Raw genomic sequence first — 22,596 nt, forward strand, 5'->3', positions numbered from 1 at the left:
TGCTGATCTGATGATATTTCTGCAAAGGATGCAACAATACATTAATTACTTATTGATTAAATGCCAACAACCTGCAGGAGTCTTTGGATTGTTTAGGATTTTTAACTTCATGTGGATCTACTTGGATGGAATGTATAAAGTACCAATAGTTTCAGTTTCGTTTCAGTTTATTGTCATTATACTTGATAACAATGCAAACACCGTTACCAGGAATGACATTCTTGACCTCAGAGCCAAAAAAAAAAAAAAGTACCAAATAAATTAAGGAAATAAAATTTACTTAATTAAGAGTGAATCAGATCTGCACTACAAAAGTAAGAACATCTTGAATACAAAGTTATTCTATCCACATTCACTGGATATGAGCAATCACGTTCTCTGATTGGCTACTACTAGTCTATCAGCTCATATACTGTGAGTAGAGAAAAACAAGATGGTGGAGCGTGTTGCTGAATCAACTGAGGATGAAATAAAAACTCTACTCAAAAACAAAACCCCAAAAATACACAAAAAGCAACAAAATATGGAATAAAAGTATTTGATGGTAAGAATGTGTGTGTGTGTGATTATATATAATTTAGAATTATTATTATCATATGTTTCACAAATTGCTCCTGTCATTTCGCTGGTTTGTTTACCTTCTAAGCAGAAATGATTTTGTCAGATGTTTTGTATGAAGTTTTTTATTTATTGAATTTGCAAAAAATAAAAATGCTCCGTTTCTCAAAATCCAGTGAATGTGGATAGAATAAAACAGTTATTCCACTCAATCTCATCATACATGGATTATAGACAACTCGGTGCTATGCGCCTCGCCGCCTATCAGCTCATGTACGACTCGATTTCGTGGAATAACTGTTAAATGTACTTAATATTATGAGATTATTATAAACAAATCCTATAATTTTTTTTTTAGCCTTTAATTTTACTAATAAGTCAGTAATGGTCTCTTTCAGTCATTCATTTCTTTCTATAGAATCTGATGTGGTGACGAGAAATATGCAATTTCCCTCTCTGTTCTTCACGCTTTTGTTTTTCGGCACGTAATTTGTTTTGTAGTGAAGTCCTGAGCTCCTGTCACAGTTTTAATACACCAGCAAGAACTCTTACACCAAAAATCATAAAAAATATAAAATAAATAAAATAAAATTTGAGTCTTTGAATAGAAATCTGAACTGAAAATGCAAAACTGTATTATCATTAAAATATTGGCTGGTGTTGAGTGGTCTGTCAGATCTATTCCATTCAGCGAGCATGATACTGAACGAGTCAAAGACAAGTAGCTGAATGGAATATATCTGATAGACCATGAAAAAAGCCAGCCAATATTATACATTAATATTATTAATATTATTGTTATACAGACACGCTCTCTTCATATCAGCATTCTCGAAGGCCAACACGAGTTTACCTTCGAGTCGGCGCAGCGGTGAAGTGACCTTCCAGCCGGTGTAGCGTTCATCAGTAGTGTTAGCAAATGTTAATAAAGCGGTCAAGCCAGTGCTATCTTAATTCTTAATTTCCCTGAGGGAACCCTCCCAAAGGGATCAATAAAGTTTTATCTAATCTAATCTAATGTGTCGAGAGCAAGTAGCACAGGTTAACGACTGAGAAATGAAGATTTCTGTCTCCAGACTCTTCTTCCACCCTGCACGCTTGCCACAGTATTTTTCACTCAGACTTAAGGATTCATTTCCCTGTGGAATTTACTGAGTTACTTTTAGAATCAACATCGACAACTACACACAACAGAGCAACCTGGCAAACAAAATTCTCTCAAAATCTTCTGTTTTTAACGAAGCCAAACTGGTGGCCATGTTTGTTTACAAATTGTCACAGTCGCTCACTAGCGTGGAAGTTTTACGTCTCTGATGCGTCTCTTTTCCAGTTTTTTGATGTCTGTTGGTATGTTTTTCTCTTGTAAATATGCGTGAAGAATATCTAATGAAGTTTTGGTAACCTTTCGGGTGTTCAACGCGTCTTTAGTTTCAGTTTTCAGTTTATTTATTTAGTATTTAATTATAGCATAGCTAATCCTAGCAGTAGCACTAGATTAGCCTCGTCTTTCTCTTTCCCAGCGAGCAAAGAAATGGTTCTGTGCATGCACAACAGAAAACTTTCTCATTGAATATTTGAGCTCTGACGTGTGATATGTTGTCTTGACAACCATGCAATATTGTAAACCATATTCAACGCTCATTCTCCATTGGGTAGAGTGACGTTATACACGTAGGATAAGCGATATGCTAACAATACTGCATGCTATCAAACCAAATGAATGAAACCCGCTAGAAGGGAACAGAACACATGTTTTTATTCCATCAGATAATAAAGTGTCCTGTATGGATAATAATTGTCATTATTGCATGGCTGTTAAAGTAAGTATTGACAGACTTGAGGAATTAGATCATTATTCATCATTCTATGTAAAAAGGTACTTCATTGGAGGATCAGTTTACAGTCTTTAGTTATATTATAGTTTTCAACTAGAAACTGTAGCAGAGCCACCATTACCAGGTAGACAGCATGGCCTCCATTTTGGTGTGACATGCCAATCATGGGTCTGGCTGAACCGGCTATGTACTGGCTTTGGCAAAACCTGTTCCTTCCTCTAAAAAAATTGGAACAGGGAGTTGAAATTTATATACCTGTTGGAAACCCCAAGTCACTGAACATTTGATTGACCCCTGCCTGGTGTACAAGCCTCCTCATGGCTGCAAAGGTTTGATAGCCCTCGATGCTGACACCCTTCAATGGTTGGTGCTTATCAACTTACCCATATAAGGGATCACATGAATGATGATGAGGCACCTAATTGATCCAATTCACCAATTAATACACCATTCCAAATATATTACAGAATCAAAGAATGGTTGAAGTGCTACATGAAGTAATGTCTCAGTCGACATCTTCGCTGTTTGTTTTGAGAGTCTGATCCAAAAATTGAAAATGAAACCTCTTTGCTTATAGTTGAACCACTGATGCCCCTTTTCCACCAAAGCAGTTCCAGGGCTGGTTCGGGGCCAGTGCTTAGTTTGGAACCGGGTTTTCTGTTTCCACTGACAAAGAACTGGCTCTGGGGCCAGAAAAACCGGTTCCAGGCTAGCACCAACTCTCTGCTGGGCCAGAGGAAAGAACCGCTTACGTCAGCGGGGGGCGGAGTTGTTAAGACCAACAACAATAACAAGTCCGCGAAAGATCGCCATTTTTAAGCGACGAGACGCAGCAGCTGTACAAACGCAAAGTCATCCATTATTATTATTGTTGTTGTTGCTGCTGCTGCTTCCGCGTTGTTTTTGCTTCGATATTCACACCAAGGTTTATGCAAACGTAGCGACGTAACTGATGTATACAGTGACGTAATGACGTGGCTTCTCTTAGCCCCGCGAGCTATGGAAAAGCAAACTGGTTCTCAGCTGGCTCGCAAGTTGAACGAGTTGTGAACCAGCACCAGCACTGGCCCCGAACCAGCCCTAGAACTGATTTGGTGGAAAAGGGGTATGAGTAACAGTTCAGAAGCATAATTTGGGTGATACTGCATATTATAGCAAACCCACCGGCTTTAATATGTTTTCTTTGGGGAAGGAACTACACTTTATGGCCAAATGATTGTGGACCATCACGCTGATATGGCCTTGTTGAACATCCCATTCCAGATTTAGTCTTTCATTGCTGTTATAATCATCTCCACTCTCCTGGGAAGGCTTTCCCCTAGATTTTAGAGTATGACTGTAGGGATTTGTGATCATTTAGCTGCAAGAGCATTAGTGAGGTGATGTTGGGTGAGAAATAATGTCTGGGATGCAGTTGGTGTTCAGTGGGGTTGAGTTCAGTCAGGGCTCTGTGAAGGACACTTGAGTATTTCCACTCCAGTCTTGGCAAACTATATCTTCATGGAGCTTGCTTTGTGTACAGGGGCATTGTCATGCTGGACCGTGTTTGGGTCTCTTAGTTCCAGTGAAAGGAAACCGTAAGCCTATAGCATACAAAGACATTCTGTACAATTGTGTGCTTCCAACTTTGTGGCCACCTTTCCCATTTTGGGAAGGTGATGTGTCCATATACTTTTGGTCATATAGTTAAAAAGCTACCTTTACAAATAACCTGTTCATTAACAGTAGTCAAAGTGGCATCCCAATGTGAGTGTGAATGGTTGTTTGTCTCTGTGTGTCAGCCCTGCGATAATCTGGCGACTTGTCCAGGGTGTACCCCGCCTCTCACCCATAGTCAGCTGGGATAGGCTCCAGCTTGCCTGCGACCCTGTAGAACAGGAAAAGCGGCTACAGATAATGGATGGATGGATGGATGGATGGATGGATGGAAAGTGACATCCCCTTTGGTGTTTACTGTATTTTGTCAGCATAGTCTTGGTCTTCTACATTTACAATATTGAAGTAGCTTTTTTTGGTTCCAGAGTCTTGGGTAACAGCATCTCAAATCCCAGCCATTGTAGTGTCAGATTCACTCTGATGTCCACAATAAGCGCTTGCTGGAAAATTAGACAAGTTAATTTCCAAAACTGGGACGGCCCATGTCGTGATCTGCCAGATTAATTTACAAGGAAAGGGAATACGACTAGAATACAACAAGCTAATTATGTTCACTTTGCTTGTTCTGGCTTGTTCTTGTCACCCAACATATTAGCACACCAGTGTTTGACTAGGTTTAAAGGATCAGCAGCATTGAGCTGAAGCGTTTTATCTGTATGCAGAAATGCCTGCCTCAGTTAGGAGCAGGTTGTTCATGTGGGTGGGTCGAGTTTTTAATCCTGATCCCATTCTTTTCAGAACAGATGGACAAGCCACGAAGGAATCTCCTGAGTGAGTCACTCCAGGGCTTTGTCTTTAGCACTCCATTATCGACTTCCCCTTTCCATTTACCCTTGAGAGAAATCCCTATCACTTTGTGTCAACATACACGTAGAGTTAGAGTTCAGGAGCGGAAATCTGATGAAACGGCATTGTTTACGAATGTAAACAGGAACAGCAAATCGTTTTAACATACCCGTTTGCAACATATTTAGGCTAGTCTCGCAAGCCTAGGATCTCTAGATGTACATTTTTGGTAATAAACACAGCCAAAATGATCTGTTTTCATACAAAGAGACAAGTTGGGTAACAGGGCAGATGACTAACCACAGGTTTTACAATGTGCTCTGAAAAAGCCATTGTGCCTTTCACTGTTTCTTACAGAATGATGGACATCCAGAAATGAGATGAGATAAAAAGATTGCAACCTGGAAGATTCTGACATTTATGGAAAGAAAAGTGCAAATAAAGGTATCAAATGCTCTGTAAGAGTCTGAATCTAAGGTTGAGGTTATATTTTGACAGTTAGTAAGATCACTGATTGGCAACCTTGAAACTAAGCAAATTCGCTTGATAGCGTAGCTGAAATGATGGGACAAAAGAAATTGTCAATGAAATGGCTTCAAATTCATAACAGGGTTCTCCAGAAAATCTGAAGTAGCCAGTTAAAAGAAGTAGCAGGCAGCTCTGGAATTTGCGGTGGCGAAGCCAAAGGTGCGCTAATGCTAGGGGTGTCTGGGGGAATCCCCCCCCCCCCCCCCCCCCGAATATTTTGAAATGCGGTGATTAGTATCTACCAAAAGTGGTCCAAGGAAGGACAACCAGTGAACCGGTGACAGGGTCATGGGTGTCGAAGGCTCACTGATTCGCATGGGGCATGAAGGCTAGTCCATATGGTCCAATCCTAACTGCTGAAAAAGTTAATGCTGGCTAAAACAGAAAGGTATCAGCATTAACTTGTTCAGCAGTTTGTGCTACAGTAGCTCTTCTGTGGGATTGGACCATATGGGCTAACCTTCATGCCCCATGTGAATCAAATCAATGAGCCTTTGACACCCATGACCTTGTCTCCGGTTCACCGGTTGTCCTTTGGATCCTTGAACCACTTTTGTTCAGTACTAACCACTGCACCACTATCGGGAACACCCCACAAGATGTACCATTTTGGATGGTCAGACTCAGTCATCTCACCATCACAATTTGGCCCTTGTCAGAGTCACTCAGATCCTCACACTCACCCATTTTTCCTGCTTCCAACACATCAACTTCAAGAACTGACTGTTCTCTTGCTGCCTAATAAACCCCGCCCCTCAACAGGTTCCACTGTAATCATCAAGTCGTCCTCAGATGAGCTTGACAGCAGAGTCTCCAGTCATCTCGATCCTCCATACATCCGGCCAGTTCCCCAAAACTCTCCACTCCTGCGTCTCTCCTCAGCATGTCTGCGTATGTTGGGGTGGGACGTGCTCATGCCCGCTGCCCATGTGTTGGCTCCCATAGCACCAGTCTACTGGCTGGGAGCTCTCAATGTCTATGGCAGTGGCCAGCAAGCTTCATCCTCCTTGACGCCACTTTCTCACTGAGCCTTGGTAGCCCTCCATACAGCTGCTTGTTGGTGATATGCTGGTTTCGGTCTATGTTTAGCACTGCACGCAGCATTCTGGTGTAGCATCCATCCAGGGACTTCTGCATGGAGGGCTTCAGAGTCCAGCTCTCACAGCCGTACAGGAGGACAGACTCAACAGTCGCCTGGAAGAAGTTCAGCTTGATGTGTCGGGGGAGTTTGGAGTTCCACACACTGTTCATGCCATTCAGGGCCCTCCACACCAGTGCCTTTCTCACCTTAAGGTCCTGTTCAGAGGAATTAACCCAGGAGCCCAGGTACTTGAAGTCACTGACTTCTGCCAGTGCACTGCCCCTTGCTGTCTCGAGAGGCAGGTGGTCCAGGGGGATGTTGTAGTTGATAACCTCTGTCTTTTTGGCATTCAGCCTGAGGCCCACCCTGGCACACTCCACCTCCACTCTACTCAGGAGCTCCTGTGCCTGCTCCACGCGGTCAGACGTCAGACAGATGTTGTCCGCGTAATCCAGGTCTGTCAGGACAACAGCAGGGTTTCTTCTAGACTTCTTAGGTGTAATTGTGAAGCCAAGCTCCTGCTCCCGCTCACTGATGGCTTTCCTTAGTGTGTAGTCCAGAGCTATGATGAAGAGGAAGGGGGCAAGGGTGTCTCCCTGCAGCACTCCTGCCAGGATGTCGAACTCCTCGCTTTCACCATCCGGGGTGACTACTTTGGCTCTTGTAGATTGGGGGGGGGGGGGCTCCGTAGGCCTTAAGGATTTTCATCATGCCTCTGTGTATTGAGTCATATGCTTTTTTGAAATCAGTGAAGCAGAGGACCGCTGTGAGGTTGTTCTTTTTCACCTCCTCGATGATTCTCCTTAGGGCCAGGATCTGAGATACGGTGGACCTTGCCTTTCTAAACCCGTTCTGGTTGTCCCTCAGGTGGGGGTCAATGTCCTCCCTGATCCGGTTTAGTATCATGCGGTTGTACTGTAATGAGATCATCAATGATATTCATGTCACTTGTCAGTGGTTTTAATGTTATGGCTGATCAGTGCATGTACAGTACGTTACAAATATTAGTATCTCTCTCAAATCCACATATCACTGCATCTTTATTTAAAAGTCTGTTTTGGAAGATTCCTTGCTTCGCATTGATGCACCAATGATGAAAAGTTACAGTTTTAGACACAACACATGTAGGCATGCATATATTTTCAGTTTGGCCTCATTTCAGGTCTGTGCTGTCTTATTAAAGATATGAATATGAGCATCAGTGCACCTTGTAGGCTAACGTAACTCAGGATAACTGCACAGACCTTCTCTGCGTCTCTTTTCTCACTGGTGTTATTATGGGAATGCGTTATTTGGTGTATGATAGGAGTCCTGTGGGAATGGCAGCGTTGCTGTAATGAATATCTGCATGAGGTTGCGTTTGTTATTGCCCTGCTCTGTAGCTTTCATCCTCATCAGGCTTTCGGCTTTATTTTTCTCCTGTGTTATTGCAAATGATGCAATGAATAGAGGCTCTACGGCATCTATACACATCCTCCTATTGTTTCTATTATGTAACCAGGTGAGGATAAGTCTCATCTCATCTCATTATCTGTAGCCGCTTTATCCTGTTCTACAGGGTCGCAGGCAAGCTGGATCCTATCCCAGCTGACTACGGGTGAAAGGCGGGGTTCACCCTGGACAAGTCGCCAGGTCATCACAGGGCTGACACATAGACACAGACAACCATTCACACTCACATTCACACCTACGCTCAATTTAGAGTCACCAGTTAACCTAACCTGCATGTCTTTGGACTGTGGGGGAAACCGGAGCACCCGGAGGAAACCCACGCGGACACGGGGAGAACATGCAAACTCCGCATAGAAAGGCCCTCGCCGGCCACGGGGCTCGAACCCGGACCTTCTTGCTGTGAGGCGACAGCGCTAACCACTACACCACCGGTGAGGATAAGTAGGCCAGAAAAAAACAATGAACAAAAAAACAGAGAAAGTGCTCCTAGACGTACCGTATAGTCTAGAGCTCATAATAATCATCCAGATCACCCAAGGACAGAGGTGTGTATTGTGTCTGTAATGTGTTAAATAAGCAGCGCAAACATCAAAAAGTAACAACAAGCATATGAATGTAACCTAAAGTGTTTCGCAAAATTAAGTGTTCACCTAATTTGAACCTTTCCACATTTTGTAATGGTAGGACTTGGAATAGGAATGGACTGTACTGGGATTATATGTACAAATACAGTACTGTGCAAAAGTACATTCATACAGTACAAACTTTGTTGTAGATTTCTATTTTATAAATTCTACATTATCGAGTCAGATCAAAAACATTTTAGAGTTCCAAATGTTCGGGGTTTTTTTCCAGCACAAAATTAAATGTTACAGAAAAATTTGTATCTGAGCAGCATATTCCGTAAGAGAGCACTTTTCAGACTAAAAAAGAAAACATGAGACCGTCAATGATGGTGTAGCTCACTCCGGCCCCGTCTAGTCCAGAAGGAACGATCTAAAGTGGGACACCTTGTGCAATAAATGTTGTAAGCTATATACACTATATACAAGCGATATATAGAAGTGATATCCATCCTAGGAATACCGACCTATTGGCCAGAAAGAATCCAAAACGGCGAGGAATTGACCGAGAAGGAGCGATTTTTGCTGAACTGCTTAAGGCATTAAGGCTTAATTAGTCCATAACTTCATTAATAATTGTAATGAAGCAAATCTGGGTAGAAGTTCTATGCACCCTAGGTACCCCTACCTTCATGCCAGAAAGAATCAAAATCGGTGAAGAACTGAGAGAGAAGAAGCGATTTGTGTGGAAACTGATCGTTAGGGATTGATTAATTATTATTAATCAATATTATTGATTATATTATTATAATTATTATTATTCATTATTAATCGTAATTATCAATACTCGAAAAACCTCATGTCCGATCGTCTGAAACGGCTAAAGTCTGTGCAAGGTCGAGTAAAACTTTAATGGTGATCGTCCGATTGGACGACAAAAATTAGTGCTGGCAACCTAAACAACAGGCACCCAGGCACTAAGAGAGCAGGGAACCAGTCTAAAGTAGCTCGTCTCATTTCATGGGAAATGCATTAAAAAGTTTTATTCATCAACATGACAATATATACAAGTACAAAAATTATTTTGAGGAAATAATTCAAATTTCCTTGTTTTTGGTTATAATTCATCGAAGTATGCGTATGTTCAAGTGTACAGGAAAAGCTCGGTTCAGAGGGGTCCACGTAATGACGTAATTATATCAGTTGGCTAAGGGTGACGAGGGTCAAGGACATCATGTGCCAGCAGCGCGGTTGAAGCGGGCAGGTGTCCAACTTGGAACATTTATGTCACGACTGGAGTTAATAATAAACAATATCACTGAATAATGCTCCTTACCTCTAACCAGTGTGCATATATACTCTGTGTGTGTGTGTGTGTGTGTGTGTGTGTGTGTGTGTATAATTACAATTTTTTAATTGTTTTTGATAGTTTCATATATTTTGTAATGATATTTTTATTTTGTAAATATGCATCAACATACCACCATCGTGGCACGGGGACCTGTGATTGGTGGACAGCTGACAAAGGGCGTCTCCCATTGGTTGTAAATCGTGACATAAAAATTGTAAAACACATACGGGACCCGCTGATTGGCTGTTCACAGACTGAAGCTAAGCGGAGATGTCCGGCTTCTGTTGCTGTTGTCTGAAGAAAACTGCAGCTAAAAAAGCTCTACTACCGGATTACTTGGACAATCTTAGTCAGAAAGAAGTGAAGGATAGATATACGTGGAAATTAGAGTTTATTTGCGGTTCTGACCTGTATAAAAATTCCTCGAAACGACTGCCATGATGGTGCAGATTTGTGGCCTAGCGTTAGCATTAGCTACATGTTGGAATATGCATTCCTTTTCCCCGAAGAGTCCCGACACAGAAGAACGGTTTTAAAAAACTACAGGAGCAAGAAAACCTTCTTTGTGTAAAGAATTTTTCCCGACATCAGCTTTTGGGAACAGAATGTTATGAAAGCCAAAGCATTTACTCTCAAAGGGCTCTGACCTGAACTGTGGGCTGGATCTTATTCCCACTCGTCCATGTCTCATCAACCCCAAGGACATGTAGTTACACAGCTATCTGCACTCTATCATTTATACAGTGATGCTTATTATTGTTAAAACAATATCTGAAGTGTTATTTGTAAAATAACAGAATATCTTGCTCTAGACTTTCAAACAATAACGTAAGGTTTTAATTTAATCTAATAGTAGTCGGTACAATAATTACAAACACTAACAGAATCAGCGCATTCCAGTTGTAGCTGTAGTCATACAGTAACTATAATCAGCCTTGAAAGAATAATTTCAGTAAACGGTTAATGTTCAGTTCCCTTTTCATTAATTCTCGATTCAGAGGCACAGCTGAGTCACACAGGTTGATCAGTGTGTAACGGACAATAACAATTTTATCCAAAATAGTGTTTCCTGCCTTAGTTGATTTATTTCCGTTTCACATGCGTGCGGCTGTTGTAAAGTTCAGTGTGTTTGTGTAGAACTCTGTCGAACTGTAGGTTCATTTCTACACTCTGATTCCACGATGGCATTTTGCACAGGACTGAGTTCCTCTGATGACAGAAACAAAGCTCCAGCGTTGTTATTATTATTATTATTATTATTATTATTATTATTATTATTATTATACTCTTTCAAAACTCTACAGCTTAATATACCCTAAATTATTAATTCCTCTGCTACTAGAACTTTTCTTTCTGAATGTGTCTGCATATATTGGTGTTATGGTTTTGTGGATTTATCGTAATTATGCTGCTTCAGCTATATTAAAAAAAATCAACTGCATTCTGTCCTCTCCAAAATAAAATATAGTTCTGGGCAAGTGGAATTGTTTTTCAGGCGAGTGCGTTTTGGGTGTTGCTCGCCCATTGGGCAAGTAAGGCTGGGAGATTTTTTTTTGAGGACTAATTATGCAAATTTGGGTAGAAGCTATATGCACCCCAGGCAGACCTGCCTTCCTGCCAAAAAGAATAAAAATTGGTGAAGGATTGAGAGAGAAGAAGCAATTTTTGTGAAATGTGGACGACGCCGGATGGAAGCTGGACGACATACAACACATGATGGCGTAAACTCATCGCCTGCTGGCCGGATGAGCTAATAATCCTAACTTTGAAAATCAGTCAGAGCGTCAAGAAATCCATCATTAAAAATGGAAAGAATATGGCACAACCACTATTCTGCCTCGAGGAGACTGTCCACCAAAGGGCGATGATCAGGTAAAGAAGGTATTAGTCCGAGAAGCAATCAGGAGGCCAGGGTTATCTCTGAATGAACTCAACTCAGATGTGAGACGTTTTTCAAAGGACAATCACACCCTGGCCTCTCTAAAAGCTTGCATGTCAAGAATTTTATGAAATAGAACTATGTTTGACAGAAATCCATGAGTGAGAACACTATCCAAACAGTGAAGCATGGTGACGGGAGCATCCTGTTGTGGAAATGCTGTTCGTGAGCATGGAATAGGAAAATAGATGAAGCTAAAGGTAGAGCATTACTAGAAGAAAACCTGTTCCAGTCTACAGGAGTTCACCTTCAAACAGGACAGCAATCCGAAGCATATACTGGAGTGGTTCAAAACCACAAACCCAAACCACAAGCTGAATTTTTGTAAAAAATCGTCTCCATCCAATTCCACAATTATGCAAGATACTTCAGATGAATAAAACTTTTAGTTTTGCGTTTTCTTTAATGTCAGTAAACTCTTAATTCTCCATTTCTTTTCTTGCCATCACAATGCAGCAAAGGGAGTTATCTTTTTCTTTGGGGATTGCTTTTTCTTATCTTTGTCTTTCTTTCCAGCCATGTGTGCTGTTCATTCCCTTCACTTCCTGCTGCGACCATACCACGTCAGAGGATCGGTGACGGAGAGTTAGTTGTGTTTACACAGCCTGTGAGCTTCATATATCACTATGGCCATTATGCATGCACTCCATCTGGGCCAGGCAGAGCAAACATCTCACCATCCTGTGCTGAAATACAGGCGGTGGGGAAGGTTCAACAATTCACAACCATTCGAATAACACGGCCAGCCATGTCGAGAACACGTTTAATGCATATTTAATGAACATGTGCTCCTTTAATGGTGCAGATTTCTTTTCACATCCAAACCTGCCGTATTCATGTGTTAACTGTGCTTGGTGACATATAAACACAGCTTTCAGTACAAACACTTCCTGCTTTTAAAGTAGGTTGACGTTACAGTACAGTAGGTTACTGTTGCTTCATATTTTGTTGTTGTTGTATATGACCTCATACAGTCGATTTAAATCACAGAAATATGGTGAAGGAAATTTTTTGTTTCCACTTAAGGAATGCTTTCCATCATGGTCCAGATGGCTTGGTTAAGAAACCCATTGTTTTCGACTGGGGAAAGAATAATGACCCCTTTCCTGTTTTGCTGGAGGTAATGTCACTGTGAAAACACTGTTAGAACTCATGGATGGACAATATCATCATGCCCCCAGTCCTCTTTTTCACAACAAGGACTTCTGATTTCGTCTTTATAAACAAAATGTGCTTCACTTTCTGATTATTCTCATCTCAGACTTCAGAGCGTCATGTTCTCTTGCAGGTGATGATCAGTTCACGGTCGGACCAAGGAAGCGTCAAATGGCTGAGATGTTTCTTTGGTAGCGAATGTTAATCTTGTAGTGTTGTTGTCAATTTGTCACAACCGTAAAGGAGTAAAGTTCTGCAGTGTGAAGTGGAAGGAAGTGAAGATTTCGACCCAGCCACAAGCGAGGAGGTTGACTTCGTGAAGGTCTCGCTATATAGTATTCATTGTTTAAAAGCTACTTGTGTGTATAAGTTGCTAGCAATAAATAAATTTATAAATAAGACAATTTGGAGTATTTTTTTTTTTTCATAGTTGAGATTCACATTAGGGCGGCACGGTGGTGTAGTGGTTAGCGCTGTCGCCTCACAGCAAGAAGGTCCTGGGTTCGAGCCCCGTGGCCGGCGAGGGCCTTTCTGTGCGGAGTTTGCATGTTCTCCCCGTGTCCGCGTGGGTTTCCTCCGGGTGCTCCGGTTTCCCCCACAGTCCAAAGACATGCAGGTTAGGTTAACTGGTGACTCTAAATTGAGCGTAGGTGTGAGTGTGAGTGTGAATGGTTGTCTGTGTCTATGTGTCAGCCCTGTGATGACCTGGCGACTTGTCCAGGGTGAACCCCGCCTTTCGCCCGTAGTCAGCTGGGATAGGCTCCAGCTCGCCTGCGACCCTGTAGAACAGGATAAAGCGGCTACAGATAATGAGATGAGATGAGATTCACATTACCGCTTTTAAGTAACTCTCCAAACCAGATAAGACATGTTGATTTTAAACATGAAGCGAATTAGTGCGAATTTTCCCCTTTTTTTCTCATAAAGTAACTGATAAACCTTGTTATTAGCTCATCTGTCCATAAGGCCGAGCGGCGTGGCGTGGCGTGGCGTCCGTCGTCCACAATTCAGTTAAATGGTATCTCCTCTGTCAGTTCTCCACAGGTTTCCGTTCCGATTGTTTTGTTTGAAAGAACTCATCACTCCACACAAAACTTGGTCGTTGTTTTGTCTCATTTTTTGCTAACGAGTGACTAATTAGGCCAAATTAATGAATTTTTTTTTTCCAGGTCTCTCACTAGAATTGTATCTCCTCTCTGATTTCTCATTCAATTCCAGTTCCGATCGATGTTTTGGGTCGATCTTCCATCGAGGAACAACACTTGGTCATCTTCTTCTTTGTTGATTTTCCTGTTGTGAACAATTTGTTTATTTTCAGTTAAATCGTATCTCCTTCAGTTCTCAAAGGATTTCAGTTCTGATCGTTTTATTTGAAAGAACTCGACCTTCTGCACAACACTCGGTCATTGTATTGTCAATTTTCTGTTAACGAATTAGTCATTACAGTGTTTTCCCCAGAAAAAAATGAAAGCCCTAAATTCTGGCATGATAATACACAGACAATTGAGCGTGAAAGTGAGCACCGAAGGCACAAAGTGAAACTGGGGGGTCCGGGGGCGTGGCCCCCCCCCGGAAAATGTTTTGAAAATGGATGCTCTCAGGTGCATTTTCAGGGTCTCTGAGAGGTTTTAGATCCATGATGATTATAGGATCGATTTTACCAGTGTTTCAGTGATTTCTGGCCTAAATAGTATTAATGTAAACACATTTGAAATTTCACCTTAAAGGGGAACAGAGGGCAATATATAGAGTAACAATAAAACACACAATGACGAACCTTATTCAAGACTTACAAAAGTTTTTTGTTCTAAGGTTGGAAAGTTAGTGTTTTGAAAGTAGCTCGAGCAAACTATTTTTGCAGTTTGAACAGCCCACCATGATATTAATTTTATCCAATCAGAATGCACCTTAATTTTCTCTGCGTAACACTTATGACGTATGTATGTGCCCAGTTGTAAATAAACAATATGGCTCATTGAGGTTGGAAATACTTGTTTCTGCCTCTTGCGACGATTTCGCAAGTCCACGGGTGGCGCCTATCTCATTGCAGCAAATAAATTCTGCTGGACTCGTGAGCAACTCCACGTTACATTTTCCGCACGAGCACCACGCCGTGTCACCTGCACGCAGACGCTCTGCCCCACGCTCAGCATCAGTATCGGTCTCATCCTCGCCGTCATCCGAGCTTTCTTCTCTTATTTCGTCATCACCGGAGTTGAGAGTACCTCTCTTAGGTTCAAACTGGTACCCTTCTAAGCCATAGCCTGCTTGCAGTGTGTCTTGCAGGATCTCTTCGTACGATTCGACAGAGCTGTCGCTTTCACTTGATGCGCCCGACGCCATGATTACACGAGTTCCACTAGTGCAGTGGGTAGGGCTGACGTCACGGTCTTTTAAAAATGGCGACTCTTGTGCGGTTTAGCGTACCGACTATTAATAAAGTATTATATTTACAATTACCAAGATATTTCGTTGTTTTCTAGTACATAAATTTGATAGAATACTTATGAATACGTTACTTTGTCACATCAGCAACCGTATATGTTATATTTTGGACCCCTTTAAAGTTCAACATGCAAGTTAAACTGTTTTGTTATCGATTACTGAGGTCTAGGATCGATTGAAAATCTACGGGATCCCTTAATTACCTATGATCAAGTCGTGCTGTAACAAAAATGTGCATGAAAATATGAACAGTGGCTTGCTCCATCTTATGCAATCCAATGAAGAGACTCGATCATCATGACCTCCTGTTGATCACAAAGGGATCTGAACCTAAGACCCGCCACCTTAAAATAAGTTGCTGTATTACTATAACTGTAATGATTTAGAATGTTTCTGATGCAATTACCGTAATATACACTACCGTTCAAAAGTTTGGGGTCACCCAGACAATTCTGTGTTTTCCATGAAAAGTCACACTTTTATTTACCACCATAAGTTGTAAAATGAATAGAAAATATAGTCAAGACATTTTTCTGGCCATTTTGAGCATTTAATCGACCCCACAAATGTGATGCTCCAGAAACTCAATCTGCTCAAAGGAAGGTCAGTTTTATAGCTTCTCTAAAGAGCTCAACTGTTTTCAGCTGTGCTAACATGATTGTACAAGGGTTTTCTAATCATCCATTAGCCTTCTGAGGCAATGAGCAAACACATTGTACCATTAGAACACTGGAGTGAGAGTTGCTGGAAATGGGCCTCTATACACCTATGGAGATATTGCACCAAAAACCAGACATTTGCAGCTAGAATAGTCATTTACCACATTAGCAATGTATAGAGTGGATTTCTGATTAGTTTAAAGTGATCTTCATTGAAAAGAACAGTGCTTTTCTTTCAAAAATAAGGACATTTCAAAGTGACCCCAAACTTTTGAACGGTAGTGTATGTACAGTATAACTAAGATGCACTGAAAAGAAAAGTAAGGCAACTGCATATTATAAAGCTTAAATTTTGGCACGTTATTAAATGGACTAGATTAAGATTAAAACATATTTAAAGGAAAAGAAAGCTTAACTTAATTCATACATTTAAGTTTGCAGAAAGTTTATGTACTTATAAACACATTCATGAAGAGAATTTGTTAACTGGTGTCAAATGTAGCATAATTGCGAATAATAATGATGAGCGTATTTGTCAGTGTGATGTCGCTGTGAGCCTTTAACAAAAGAATAATCCGGAGCCTTCTTTTGTTAAATGGATCCCAGTGACATCACACTGTGATTGATTAATTAATTTATTGTGACAGTTGTCTGGGTTTGTGCGCCATCACTCACGTGGGTTTGTTGACGTTTAGTCAACCAATCTTTGATCGAAGCCATAATGATGATAGACGAGGTCAAACTTTTGTGATTAAAATCAGTCGGCTTTGTCCGTCCGGTGGGGGACGACATCGGCAGCCAATGAGATCGCTTATAATGAATCAGAAAATTCCAGGATGTCTGACGTTTTTTTTCGATATTTTTATTGGACGGTTTGAACACGTCATCTTGACACAGCCAACAGATTAGTTTGTTTACATCATACCACTCGGACATATTACTTTGACAGAATCAACACAAACATTGGAAAAAAGAGCGCTCGTTTAACACACATATCAATCAGTATGTAAATGGATCTGTTATTTGCTCTCCTATGTATCAAGTTACTTGTGGGTAGGAAATTTAACGTATCGCTATAAATCTAAGCGTATCGGATTTTAACTAAAGTGACTAAGCGTATCGGCAGGCAGAGCGAGCGTATCGGGCCCGATACGCTAAAACGCTTTGGGGAAAACCATGCATTAGGTCACTTAACACTTTCTTCTGACGAGAATTGTATCCTCTCTCATTTATCATCCAAATTCAGTTCTGATGGATGTTTTGGGTCGATTTTCCCTCGGGGAACAAAATTGAGTCCTTTGTTGATGTTCCTGTTGTAAGGAGTTCGTGGTGGAGGTCGGTCCTCTCTCTCTCACATCGTCACGTTTCGGTTCTGTTTGATGTTTTTGTCGTCAGGGCCGTTTTGATGGCCGGCCAGATGAGTTACTACGTCCGTGACGTTCTGGTGTATTTTCCACCCTGAGGTAAGGCTGGTTTGCGGAAGCAGGAGGTGTTTACCTGTCAGGCAGCAGAGGTGTGTAAAAATGATCCTTTAAATCTCAGCGCAGACTGGAATCCAACTCACACGTAATTTCCTTTGGTTGCTATTCTTGTGTTTAAGTAGGAAGTGTGAGCGATGAAGTGAGTCGCAGTATTTATTGAGACAGCATAATCACACAACCACACATCCTCATGGATTTAGTCGCTGCTCTGGGCAGTAAGCCAGCACTGACACTCAAGCTGGCTATGTATGGATAAGGAATTACTCTCCGCCTCACTTCATATCCCAACCAGCAGATGTGGAATCCAACCCAGCTTCTCAGCGTTTCATGCTGTAAAGTAGCTCAAGATACTTTGACTAGTTTCTACATTGTAGAACAATACTGAAGACATCAAAACTATGAAATAACACATGGAACATATGTGGAATTATGCGATCAACAAAAGTGTTTGATCTTTTAGATTCTTCAAAGTAGCCACTGTTTCCCTTGATGACGCTTTGCACACTATTGTCATTATCTTAACCAGCTTCATGAAAAATTTTCTTTCATAGGAAAAATTCTTCTTTGTTAGCGTGTAAGGATCGAATCCCATTGAGTGGTTTCTATATCCACCTCTTGGTTTTAATAACTTGCTTGTTTGCTGAACACAAACATGGCAATAAGTTCTTGTGTTAATGGACCAGACTCCACTTTTGGATCATTAATTCCTTTTGAGTGAGAATGCCCTGCAGGCATGGGTTTGGCTTCTGGCACAGCCATACAGTTTTAAATACAATACCTACAATTAAAAGCAGTTTGTTTTAATTGCATTTATTTAATTCCTGGATTCAGATCTGTAACAGGGAGTGATGTTGTATTCCATTAATACACTTTACAGTAGATTATTAGATTCTAATAGAAAAGATGAGCCAAAATAATCAGGGATCTTTTTTAATGGGCCCCGACTCGTTATGAGTCTGAATAGGTGGGCCTTAAAGCCGAAAAGGTTGAGAACCCCTGCTTTAAGACATGAAGTGACCTTTAATCAATAAAAATAAAGAAAAAACCCCACTGAATTAGCAGGTGTGTCTTTTGAAACTTTCGCCTGGTCCTCTATATAGTTGCGCGTTTGCAAATGGAAGCTCAAATCTCAGGACTGCCAGTTGGGTGTTTGAGTAAAACCCCTAAAGCTTCCGAAGTGCTTGAAATGATGAAAGGAACAGAATCACTGTTAACACTCAATCATTTGTTTACTCAAAAAGAACTTGTATATCTTTTGAGGACATTTTGCTCCACTATGGCATAGACAATGGTTTGAAAATGTTGTGAGTAAAATTGTCAGATTCAAGGTTTTTCTCAGATTACGTTTGAGCTGCTGATGTGGGATGAAATGTTATGTCTGCAGGTTGAGAGGCGTTTTAAACCTGAACCGTTTGGCCCGTTATCATATGTGACAGTTCCAAATTCTTGTTTGGGGATGGTTAATAGAACATGCATGCAGCACAGGTGTAGTTAGTGTTAATAGTTAGTGACTGACTAACTGATTGACTACCGCGAGCTGGTCTAGTGGTTATCATGTTCGCCTCTTGACCGGGAGATCCCGAGTTCTACTTGAAATCGGGTCGTACCAAAGACCATCATAAAAATGGTACCTACTGCCGTCCGGTGAGGCACGCTGCGATACAGATGCGAGTGGGGAGTCAAACTCCTCGCGGTTACCAGAGGACCCGCCCCCCCACTGTAACCCTAGCTGTATAATAGGCGAGAGGCCGAGGGCTATAGAAGTGGAGATCGGCGCCGCTCAATGCGCCTTAAGGGTCTGGTTAGTACTGAGACGAGAGACTGCCTGGGAAGACCAGATCCTGGCATGGGAAGGACTTTCACTTTCCGAACTGACTGACTGATTAAAAATAATTAACTTGTTGACCGACTAGATAACTAATAACTAATTGTCCGGCTCATTGATTTACTGATTAAATGCATAATTAACTAACTGGTTGACTATCTAGCTAAACAAATAAACAAAGAAACAAAAAATACCTTGTTGACTGACTAGATACAGTCACGGGAAAAAGAAAGTTCACCCTCCTTCAGTTCTGTTTTTATTTATCAGCACCTAAATAACAATTGTATGGCCCTCACTGACTTTTTTTTTTTCAAGAAATAACTAACCTCACGTGACCAAAAACATCAGCAGATTTCAATATGTAGTCATATTTTTGAAAAAAAAAAAGTCCAACATTCAGAAACAAAGTGGGGAAAAATAAGTACACCCTGTGTGTTAATGCAGTAACGTACAGTAGAACCAACTTTAGCAACAATAACTTGAAGGAAACATTTTCTGTTAGAGTTGATCAGTCCAGTCTGTCGTGTCGTTTGGAGAAATTCTGGCCCACTATAGAAGTTTATAGAGGTCAGTGACAGCCACACGATTGGGATTTAGTAGAATCATAGAATCATAGATCATAGAATTGAAGGAGGATGTACTTTATTTTTCCCATGACTGTAAATAACTAACTGACTGACGACCCGACAGATTATCTCAACATGGTGCTATTCTTCAAGATCGTCACTGAGTTAGCCAAAATTGATCCCCAAGTCCTGCCATCTGCTGTTAGTTCCACTAAAGCGACAAGAAATCGTAAGAACAGTACAGCTGGAGTCATGTACAGTACAAACAGCCGTTCTGCAGGACCTCCACATCTCAAAGATCATTCCTGATAAAAACAATGAGAATTTGGAACACACTACTACAAGAAACTCACCAACTCAAACTCACACTGTCCTCCTACAAGTCCGTCCTCCTGCAGTATCACACCTTATGCTTGCAGTCTGCTTCCAACCCTGACGATCCACGGACATGGAGAACAAGATGTATTAAGTGCAATTCTACACGTAGCCTTATTAGGCCTTTAACTTGTTGTTTTTAAATATTTATATGTTGTTACTAAGCTAGTTGTCATCATCATGCAATCTTAGTTTTATGTACGGGTTTGCAGTAATTCGCTTTAGCTGTTGTGGTTTCCCTGCCTTATTATTATTGTTGTAAAATTATTTTAAATTTGTTTACCCTCAGGCAAAGCTAAACAAGACCATCAGTGACAGCGTAGCTCACTCCGGCCCTGTCTAGTCCAGAAGGAACGATCTAAAGTGGGCCATCTTGCGCAATAAATGTTGCAGACTCTATACAAGCTGTATATAGAAGCGATATCCACCCTAGGAATCCCGACCTATTTACCAGAAAGAATCCAAAATGTTGAGGAATTGACCGAGAAGAAGTGATTTTTGCTGAACTGCTCATTAAGGCTTAATTAGTCCATAACTTGATTAATAATTGTAATGAAGCAAATCTGCGTAGTAGTTCTATGCACCCTAGGTTCCCCTACCTTCATGCCAGAAAGAATCAAAATTGGTGAAGAATTGAAGGAGAAGAAGCGATTTGTGTGGAAACTGCTGGTTAGGGATTAATTAATTACTCCATATCTTTATTATTAATTGCAATTATGCAAATTTGGGTAGAAGCTATATGCATCCCAGGCAGACCCACCTTCCTGCCAAAAAGAATAAAAATCAGTGAAGACTTGAGGGAGAAGAAGCGATTTCCGTAAAATATGGACGACGCCAGACAGATGACGGACAACACATGATGGAATAAACTCATCGCCTGTCGGCTGAACGAGCTAATAAATAATGAAAAAAATTAAATGGCTAATTGACTGACTAATTAATTGCTTGGCCGGCCAACCAACCAACCAACCAACCAACCAACCAACCAACCAACCATTTTACTGACTAACTAATGATATTAACTAACTATTTGAGTACCTAACTGACCAACTGACCCATGTTGCACTGACTTGTACGTATTTGCATTGAGCCCATAGCATACTGTCAAGCTGTTTGAATTCCACGTGTTAAATCCACCCTGTCCTTCCACTCTCTTTATCTTTGAGCGTTGTAGATACAGGAGAGTGTTTCGGCATCACCAGGGTACTTAACACCCCTACAACAGGAAGTAAATGGGTTGGTATTAGGTTTAGGTCCCATCATCACTATGTTCCTAGTGTGTGCGTTTCTGTACCAAGCGAACTTTAATTGACTGCGGCCCATTTGACAGAGAGATGCCCACATACGATACAGCACAGCATCCAGAGAGAAAAGACCACTGTTGATTGATACAAAGACTGTTTGTGTTAGTGTGTGTGTGTGTGTGTGTGTGTGTGTGTGTGTGTGTGTGTGTGTGTGTAAAGGAGATAGAGAGTGAGTGAAACACAGGGTGGGTGAGCAATGTCTGGAATGTTGGATCATGTTGAAACTTGAACTCTTTTTAAAAAGGCCCACAGCAGCCATTTCAGTGCCACGTCTTTTCCATCCTCTGTTGTGATTTGTAAAGTTCAGGCAGGCGTCTGTAGATAGAGTGCCCGCTGCCCGCTGGCTATGGCATGCAGATTTATAGGGAGGCTCTGTCACAGCACAACAGGCTCTGTGATCAGGCCTTTGGGAGTGGGTCGAGGTCTCAAGCATGCACAAAATTTGCTGTCCATCTGTCCAAGGCCAGCGTACATCCAGCACTGTTATATGGTGAAGTGTATATCAGTTTGAACATGCTCTATACCATACAGGGTTGAATGCAAAAATTCCCCCCAATAACTTTTTTTATATACACGTTTTACAGTGGATCGACAAATAGAAAGAATTTCAAGGTAATGAAGAACAATCCAAACAATAAAGTGTATAAAAACAAGAAAATAGTGTGAAATTAGGCAAAGAGGCGAGCGGCATTAATTGAGGAGGCATACATGTTTAGCCTGGGCCCGCCCATCCTAAGCGTGACGCAACACGAGGGCCTGTTCCGAGCTTAGTCTGGCCAGGCAGGCTATCTACAGCATTTCCAAGCTCCCGAAAAATCGGGAACCAATCAACTTTGAGCATCTCCAACGGCCCTGGGTAGAGGCGTGTTCAAGGCAGTGACGTAGTAGAACTGCGACCGGAAGCCATAGATTGTTTACAGAATCTATGCCGGAAGCGCTTCATTCACTAGAAACATTACGAACATGGAGCAGCGGCAAGCCTTTAACACAGCGGTAGATGCTGTATTGAAAGCATTCAGCGGGAAGTTCTCATTGAA

The 22,596-nt window shown here is 41.4% G+C and overlaps 1 protein-coding gene across 6 annotated transcripts in view; it reads left to right on the forward strand.

Annotated features, from left to right (window-relative positions):
- The window catches only part of caskin2 (CASK interacting protein 2), a 116,314-nt gene that overhangs the window by 3,553 nt on the left and 90,165 nt on the right, over positions 1–22,596 (forward strand). The window lies entirely within an intron of this gene.

The sequence above is a fragment of the Neoarius graeffei genome, chromosome 14 (assembly GCF_027579695.1).
Source record: "Neoarius graeffei isolate fNeoGra1 chromosome 14, fNeoGra1.pri, whole genome shotgun sequence".
NCBI classification, from domain to species: domain Eukaryota; kingdom Metazoa; phylum Chordata; class Actinopteri; order Siluriformes; family Ariidae; genus Neoarius; species Neoarius graeffei.